Source organism: Heterodontus francisci, unplaced genomic scaffold (assembly GCF_036365525.1).
Source record: "Heterodontus francisci isolate sHetFra1 unplaced genomic scaffold, sHetFra1.hap1 HAP1_SCAFFOLD_97, whole genome shotgun sequence".
In the NCBI taxonomy this organism is placed as follows: Eukaryota; Metazoa; Chordata; class Chondrichthyes; order Heterodontiformes; family Heterodontidae; genus Heterodontus; species Heterodontus francisci.
Genome location: NW_027140606.1, coordinates 3,754,737 through 3,763,916, shown reverse-complemented (window position 1 = coordinate 3,763,916; position 9,180 = coordinate 3,754,737). Strand labels below are relative to the sequence as shown.

General features: G+C 43.3%; 1 non-coding gene across 1 annotated transcript; it reads right to left on the bottom strand.

The window, feature by feature from the left end:
* Positions 1 to 544: 544 nt before the first annotated feature.
* trnat-ugu (transfer RNA threonine (anticodon UGU)) lies at positions 545 to 618 on the bottom strand. Its single transcript has one exon. It is a non-coding gene; the product is annotated as a tRNA-Thr (tRNA).
* Between the last annotated feature and the right edge of the window lie 8,562 nt (positions 619 to 9,180).

Sequence of the window (9,180 nt, the reverse complement as noted above, 5' to 3'; positions counted from 1 at the left end):
CATTGTTACCGAGACACTTCAAATACTGTTGAGAAAAGGCAGGAAAGGTCAAAGTTCACAGCTGTTTTGAATAGAACAAAGTTTAATATCTCCTCACCGTTTCTCGGTAACCACATGAGACAATGGTTTTCTTATTTGGTTCCTTTGATTTTTCTTGTTCCTGACTGAGAAATATTCCAAACCTCAGATCAACCCTCCCACTTGTGTCGTGACCCAGTCTCAGTTACAAGCAACACATCATGACACACACACTTTGAAACAGACAACACGGTCACACTTTCCTTCAGTGAGATTAAGTTCGAGCTTCTTTTCCAGGTTGAATGCAACTGCGAACAAATTTGTATCAAAGAAGTTGCCTTTGAAATATCAGCACTGAATTTCTGTACGAGGAGGAAGAGCCATTCCAAACTCACATCCTTCACAAAGGCTGTTTTCTCCTGTGAATGAAATTCATCATGTAATTTGAATTCTCAGTTAAAGTTCACAAGACACAGACATAAATGTTGATACGGAAACTTCTCAAGCAGATTGCAAATTTGAAATAAAGCTCCGCTGGGAATCGAACCCAAGATCTCCTGTTTACAAGACAGGTGCTTTAACCAACTAAGCTACAGAGCCACATCACAAGTGCTCTTGCAATTGAAATCTGAGGTGGTTACTATTTATTCTCATCCCACTTCTCCACAGGTTACAACAAAAATTTTAACTTTTCCCACTTACTGATACAGTCAATCATATGCTCTATTTTTCCCAGAATGGAAGACACTTAATGAACAACAAAATTATCAGTTTCTTATAGAACAAGTTTTAACTAATCATGAAGTAAAGCAAAAACACACAGGTGGAAATTTTAAAAGTTCCCTTTTTACCTTAACCAACATTTAAAGTCCCTTTCTTCCCTCAGCTGAACACACGCAAACACACATACTGAAAAAAAAGGGATTTTTCTATACAATTCAGGGCTCTGTTAAAGACAAAAAAAACACTTGGACTGATTACTTGCTCATTTCTGAAGAAAACAGCAGATTTGTTTAGAATTAGAATATTACAGCGCAGTACAGGCCCTTCGGCCCTCGATGTTGCGCCGAGCTGTGAAACCATCTGACCTACATTATTCCATTTTCATCCATGTGTCTATCCAATGTCCACTTAAATGCCCTTAAAGTTGGCGAATCTACTACTGCTGCAGGCAGGGCATTCCACGCCCTTACTACTCTCTGAGTAAAGAAACTACCTCTCACATCTGTCCTATATCTATCACCCCTCAACTTGAAGCTATGTCCCCTCGTGTTTGCCATCACCATCCGAGGAAAAAGACGCTCACTATCCACCCTATCTAACCCTCTGATTATCTTATATGTCTCTATTAAGTCACCTCTCCTCCTCCTTCTCTCCAACGAAAACAACCTCAAGTCCCTCAGCCTTTCCTCGTAAGACCTTCCCTCCATACCAGGCAACATCCTAGTAAATCTCCTCTGCACCCTTTCCATAGCTTCCACATCCTTTCTATAATGCGGTGACCAGAACTGCACGCAATACTCCAGGTGCGGTCTCACCAGAGTCTTGTCCAGCTGCAGCATGACCTCGTGGCTCCGAAACTCGACCCCCCTACTAATGAAAGCTAACACACCATATGCCTTCTTGACAGCCCTATTAACCTGGTTAGCAACCTTCAGGGATTTATGCACCTGGACACCAAGATCTCTCTGCTCATCTACACTAACAAGAATCTTCCCATTAGCCCAGTACTCTGCATTCCTGTTACTCCTTCCAAAGTGAATCACCTCACACTTTTCCGCATTAAACTCCATTTGCCATCTCTCAGCCCAGCTCTGCAGCCTATCTATGTCTGTCTGTACCCTACAACATCCTTCGGCACTATCCACAACTCCGCCGACCTTAGTGTCATCTGCAAATTTACTAACCCACCCTTCTACACCCTCTTCCAGGTCATTTATAAAAATGACAAACAGCAATGGCCCCAAAACAGATCCTTGCGGTACACCACTAGTAACTAAACTCCAGGATGAACATTTGCCATCAACCACCACCCTCTGTCTTCTTTCAGCTAGCCAATTTCTGATCCAAAGCTCGAAATCACCTTCAACCCCATACTTCCGTATTTTCTGCAATAGCCTATCGTGGGGAACCTTATCAAACGCCTTACTGAAATCCATATACACCACATCCACTGCTGTACCCTCATCCACCTGTTTGGTCACCTTCTCGAAAAACTCAATAAGGTTTGTGAGGCACGACCTACCCGTCACAAAACCGTGCTGACTGTCTCTAATGTACTTACTCTTTTCAAGATGATTATAAATCCTGTCTCTTATAACCTTTTCCAACATTTTACCCACAACCGAAGTGAGGCTCACAGGTCTATAATTACCAGGGCTGTCTCGACTCCCCTTCTTGAACAAGGGGACAACATTTGCAATCCTCCAGTCTTCCGGCACTATTCCTGTCGACAATGACGACATAAAGATCAAGGACAAAGGCTCTGCAATCTCCTCCCTAGCTTCCCAGAGAATACTAGGATAAATCCCATCTGGCCCAGGGGACTTATCTATTTTCACACTTTCCAAAATTGCTAACACCTCCTCCGTGTGAACCTCAATCCCATCTAGCCTTGTAGCCTGAATCTCAGTATTCTCAACAACATGTTCTTTCTCTACTGTAAATACTGACGCAAAATATTCATTTAACACTTCCCCTATCTCCTCTGATTCCACACACAACTTCCCACTACTATCCTTGATTGGCCCTAATCTAACTCTAGTCATTCTTTTATTCCTGATATACCTATAGAAAGCCTTCGGGTTTTCCCTGATCCGATCCACCAATGACTTCTCGTGTCCTCTCCTTGCTCTTCTTAGCTCTCTCTTTAGATCCTTCCTGGCTAGCTTGTAGCTCTCAAGCGCCCTAACTGAGCCTTCACGTCTCATCCTAACATAAGCCTTCTTCTTCCTCTTGACAAGCGCTTCAACTTCTTTAGTAAACCACGGCTCCCTCGCACGACAACTTCCTCCCTGCCTCACAGGTACATACTTATCAAGGACACGCAGTAGCTGCTCCTTGAATAAGCTCCACATTTCGATTGTTCCCATCCCCTGCAGTTTCCTTCCCCATCCTATGCATCCTAAATCTTGCCGAATCGCATCATAATTTCCTTTCCCCCAGTTATAATTCTTGCCCTGCGGTATATACCTGTCCCTGCCCATCGCTAAGGTAAACCTAACCGAATTGTGATCACTGTCACCAAAGTGCTCACCTACATCTAAATCTAACACCTGGCCGGGTTCATTTCCCAGTACCAAATCCAATGTGGCATCGCCCCTGGTTGGCCTGTCTACATACTGTGTCAGAAAACCCTCCTGCACACACTGGACTAAAACTGACCCATCTAAAGTACTCGAACTATAGTATTTCCAGTCGATATTTGGAAAGTTAAAGTCCCCCATAACAACTACCCTGTTACTCTCACCCCTGCCGAGAATCATCTTCGCTGTTGTTCCAAAATTGACATGCAGTCTAATTTCCGAGTACATGTGCACAGGTCACTAGGTTCTTTTAGAAGAGTTTATTTAGAGGCGGGGTTGAGAATTAATTTTAGCAGGCTTTCTTCAAAGACAGAATATGAGACGAATTGACACAGTGAACTTCTCAGAGTCTTTTCAAGATTTGCTGCAAAACAAGGTGGGTTGCGGTCTTCTCTCATTCCTTGACACTTCTTCTGGCTAACTTTATCAGCTGCTCACTCCAGAAGGTAAAACACAATGACTGCTACAAACAAAAGCTTGCGATTTTTCTGCCCTCTTTGGTGCGCGCTGCTGCTGCCGGGCTTGTCCAATCAAGAGGCACGACTGACTTCTCTGTCCACATTTCCCCGTTACCAGGGCTTCTGTTCTACATTTAGCTTGAGTTGTGACAACTTGTCAACATAGTTGTCAAATTAATACTTTCAGTGCCCTCTTGAAAAAGAACTGGTCTTACATTTATTCAGTTTGATTATAATTTCCTCAACAAAATAAAATTCACAAAAAAAAAATTCAAAGTCCCTTCCATAACATCATGCACTTTCCCTGAGCTACAGGTTATTGCAAGTCTCTCTGGCTGTGTTTTTTTCTGTTGATTTTGCACTCAGGTTCTTTCTGAATCCATGTGTTTGCAGTTCTTTGTGCGTGAGAGACATGGAGATATGCTTAAAGATTTCCCAACAAATTATTCATATCTCCGTCTTTCTCCGAACTTTGTACAAACACATTAATGTGGGAATCACACACACCAGGCCGTCAAACCTCTCCGCTAAACATTGAAAGGTGACAGTGTTTATTGTGACGGGGTTCCATTTATTCAGACACATCTGGTATAAAGGTAATAGTGATCAAGATGTGATTCACACATGTAATGTATTTGTATATTATGTTCATGAGGTAATGATGTAAATAAACAATTCCTTGCACTTTCCACACTTGGTGTACATTTTCTCTGCTGATGCCCCCTGAATATATCAGAGAAAATGGTGATGAGGATGAGATGAAAGTCCGAAAATATTGGCAGCAAACAGCAGCAGGGACGGCAGTGAACAAGATCAGCCAGCTCCTGGTGAGCTACCTGCTCGGATGGTGGAGATTTTGGGTGGATTGTGTGAAGCCTGGGCCACAGACTGTCTCCTCAGTTGAATGAGATGCCGCAGGGTCTTAGTGTGCATCCGATTCAAAGTGATATTTTGGGAAAATATGGCTACACCCATGGGATACATGGCTCGGAACATATGAGAGGGCTCGAGAACCATTCAGTTCATATATTGAAAGAATTGAAATGTTTTTCAGAGCTAATAACTAATTGGAATGTGAAGATGAAAATATGGAGGTCAAGACTCAGAATAAAGCAATTCTTGAGGGCAAGAAAGCAATTTTGCTAATGGAAATTAGCCTGGAAGTGTATGACCAGCTAACAAAGCTTACTGCTCCTATCAAGGCAAAACATGTGCCATTCAAAACAATCATCACCAAGTTAGAGGAACATTTCAACCCAAAGCCACGAGAGATCACGGCAAGCTAGAAATTTGGAACCAGAAAGCAGAAAAGTAGTGAAACAGTTGGTGAGTACATTGTGACACTGAAGAATTTATCACTACATTGCAGCTTTGGCACATTCTTAGACGGTACATTATGAGACAGATTTGTGCTTATATTGGTGAATGAGAAAAGATACTAAACACACAAAATCCGACATTTGAGCTAGCGTGTCAGATTGCTCTTTCCATGGAGATAGCATCAAAGAATGCTCGGGAATTTCATCCTGTGCCAGTGATAGTAACACACTTCAGCAGAGCTTAAAAAAAACTGGAAAATGGGCTTTCAAATGGCAGATAAAATTTACACAGAGAATTGTGAAGTGATACAATTTGGGAGGAAGAATAAGGAGAGGCCATATAAATGAAATGTTACAATTCTAAAGTGGGTGCAAGAACAAAGAGACAATGTACACCAATCTTAGAAGGTTTGAAAAGGCTGCTGAGAGAAAACAGGACACTTGGCTTTATTAATAGAGGCATAGAGTAAAAGCAAATAAGTTATGATAAACCTTTATAAAATACTGGGTCTGAATGGCCTACTCCTGTACCTCCACAGAAAGCTTCCATTCCAGGTTTACAGACACTTGTCAGGATCACTCTACATAGATCCCACCACTCCATGCAAGGATATCTCCCTCACGATCAGATCACAGGTCCTTAGTCCTACCACATCCAGTCATGAATGATGGTGGACAGATGAGATGAGGAGGCTCCAAAAACATCTCCATCCTCAATGATGCTGGAGCCAAAGCTGAAGCATTTCTAACAATCTTCTGTCAGAAATTGCTCAGTGGATGATTCATCTCGGCCTCCTGAGGTCCCCAGCATCACAGTTTCCAGTCTTGAGCCAATTCGATTCACTCCACATGACAGCAAGAAACAGATGAAGGCACTCGATACAGCAAAGACTATGGGCCCTAACAACATTCCGGCTCTGGTTCTGAAGACTTGTGCTCCAGAACTAGCTGCACTCTCAGCCAAGCTGTTCCAGTAGAGCGACAACACAGGCATCTACTTGACAATGTGGAAAATTGCCCAAGTGTGCCTTCTCCATAAAAAAAATCAGGACAAATGCAATCTGACCAATTACCGCCCCATCAGTCTACTATCAATCATCAGCAAAGTGATGGAAGATGTCATCAACAGTGCTATCAAGCACCACACACTTGGCAATAATCTGCTCATCGATGCTCAGTTTAGGTTCTGCCACGGTGTCTCGGCTCCAAACAAATACTAGCAGGTAGAGTATAATATGGGAAAATGTGAGGTTATCCACTTTGGTAGGAAGAATGAAAAAGCAAAATATTACTTAAATTGCAAGAGACTACAGAATGCTACGGTGCAGAAGGATCTGGGTGTCCTTGTCCATGAATCAATAAAAGTTGGCATGCAGGTAGAGCAAATAATTAGGAAGGCAAATGGAATGTTACCTTTTATTTCAAGGGGAATGGAGGACAAAAGTAGAGAAGTCTTGCTGCAAATGTACAGGGGTGTTGGTGAAAACACACCTAGAGTACCGTGTACAGTTTTGGTTTCCTTATTTAAGGAGGGATATCCTTGCAGTGGAGGCAGTTCAGAGAAGGTTCACTGGATTGATTCCTGTGATGAAGGGGTTGTCTTATGAGGAGAGTTGAGCAGGCTGGACCTGTACTCATTGGAACTGAGAAAAAATGATAGGTGATCGTATTGAGACATATAAGATTCTGAGGGGGCTTGACGGGGTAGATGCTGAGAGGATGTTTCCCCTCATGGTGGAATCTAGAACTCAGGGACACGGTTTCAGAATTAGGGGTTTTCCATTTAAGAAGGAAATGAGGCGGAATTTCTTCTCTCAGAGATTCATTAATCTTTGCAGAGAGCAATGGAGGCTGGATCATTGAATGTCTTCAAGACTGAGTTCGACAGACTTTTATCTCCCAGGAAGTCAAGGGTTATGGGGAGCCGGAAGAAAGTGGGAGTGAGGCCATGATCAGGTCAGCCATGAACCTATTGAATGGCGGAGCAGGCTCGAGGGGCAAAATGGCCTACTCCTGCTACTATTTCTTCTGTTCTTATAACCTCATTGCAGATTGGTTCAAACAGAGACGAATGAGTGGAATTCCGGAGGAGAGGTGAGAGTGATTGCCCTTGAGTGAGTGTGGCATCAAGGATCCCTAGCAAAATTGAAGTCAATTGGAATCGGGGGAAAACTCTCCACTTGGTGGAGTCGTACCTCGCACAAAGCAAGATGGTTGTGGTTAGTGGAGGCCAATCATCTCAGCCCAGGACATTGCCTCAGGAGTTTCTCAGGGTAGTGTCCTAGGTCCAGACATCCTCAGCTGTTTCATTGTTGACTCAGAAGAGTCAGAAGCGGGAATGTTCCCTGCTGATTCACAATTCCTCAGATACTGAAGCAGTCTGTGCCCACAAGCAGTAAGACCAAAACAACGTTCAGGCTTCAGCTGATAAGTGACAAGCAACCTTCTGGCCACACAAGTGCTAAGCAGTGAACATCTCGATTGAGAGAAAATCAAACCATCCACCTTTTGATATTCAGCAGCATTACCATCGCTGAATCCCTCACCATAAACATCTTGGGGGTTACCATTGATCAGAAACTAAACTGGACCAGTCACATCTATGCTGCGGCTATAAGCGTAGGTCAGAGATTGGGAATTCTGCAGCAAGTATCTCACCTCCTGATACACCAAAACCTGTCCACTATCTACAAGGCACAAGTCAGGAGTGTGATGGAATACACCTCACTCAACAACACTCAAGAAGCTCAACACCATCTAGGACAAAGCATCCCACTTGATCAGAACCTAACCCACCACCTTAAACATTCACTTCCTCCACCACCAGTACACAGTGGCTGCAGTGTGTACCATCTCCATATGAACTGCAGTAACTTGCCAAGTATCCTTCAACAGCACCTTCCAAGCCCGTGACCACTACCACCTCGAAGGACAAGGGCAGCAGATGCATGGGAACTCACTACCTGCAGTTTCCCCTCCAAGTCACTCACCATCCTGACATGGAAATATATCGCCATTTCTTCGCTATTGTTGGGTCACAGTCCTGGAACTCCCTCCCCAATAGCACTGTGGGTGTTCCTACACCATATGGACTGCAGTGGTTCCAGAAGGCAGCTCACCACTACATTCTCAAGGGCAATTAGGGATGGGTAATAAATGCTAGACTTATCAGCGATACTCGCGCCCAAGAATGAATAAAAACCAAATCACTCTCCAAAGATTCCCCACAATTCAGGCTTGGATATTTACTTCAGGAGCACAGAGCTTTATATAACTACAACATGAGTTCCAATCTTCAGATTCCATTAGCCTTTCACATTATTTTCTATCAGTCCACTTGCTTTTAGTGATTCAGCACTCGGGTCTCTGCTTCTCCAGTTTCTAACATCTCACCACTTATAAAAAACACTCTGATCTATCTTTCGTCGGTCCTAGATGACCCCTCATTTTAAACTCCATCTGCCAAAGCATTGCTCACTCACTTAATCTATCAAGAAGATTTGAAAATAAATTTCTTGTCAAAGGATAATGTTCTGCTTCTGCTCCCTCGCCGTTTGCTTTTCCCGTTAGTCTTTCATTTGGTGTAAATCCAGAGAAAGTAAAGATGGAAGGAAGGGATGGAGGGAAAAATCTTGCTCCTTTTCGTGATCCCAATTTGATCTTCATTCCAGTCCAATTTGGTAAAGAATTCCAATTGTCTGACTCAATTTTAATTAAGTATAAACAATTCTGGAATCACCTTCTAGATATTTAGTTTAGTTTAGTTTAGAGAATCAGCACTGAAACAGGCCCTTCGGCCCACTGAGTCTGTGCCGACCATCAACCACCCATTTATACTAATCCTACACCAATCCCATATTCCTACCACATCCCCACCTGTCCCTATATTTCCCTACCACCTACCTATACTCGGGGCATTTTATAATGGCCAATTAACATATCAACCTGCAAGTCTTTGGCATGTGGGAGGAAACCAGAGCACCCGGTGGAAACCCACACAGACACAAGAAGAACTTACAAACTCCACACAGGCAGTACCCAGAATTGAACCCGGGTCGCTGGAGCTGTGAGGCTGCGGTG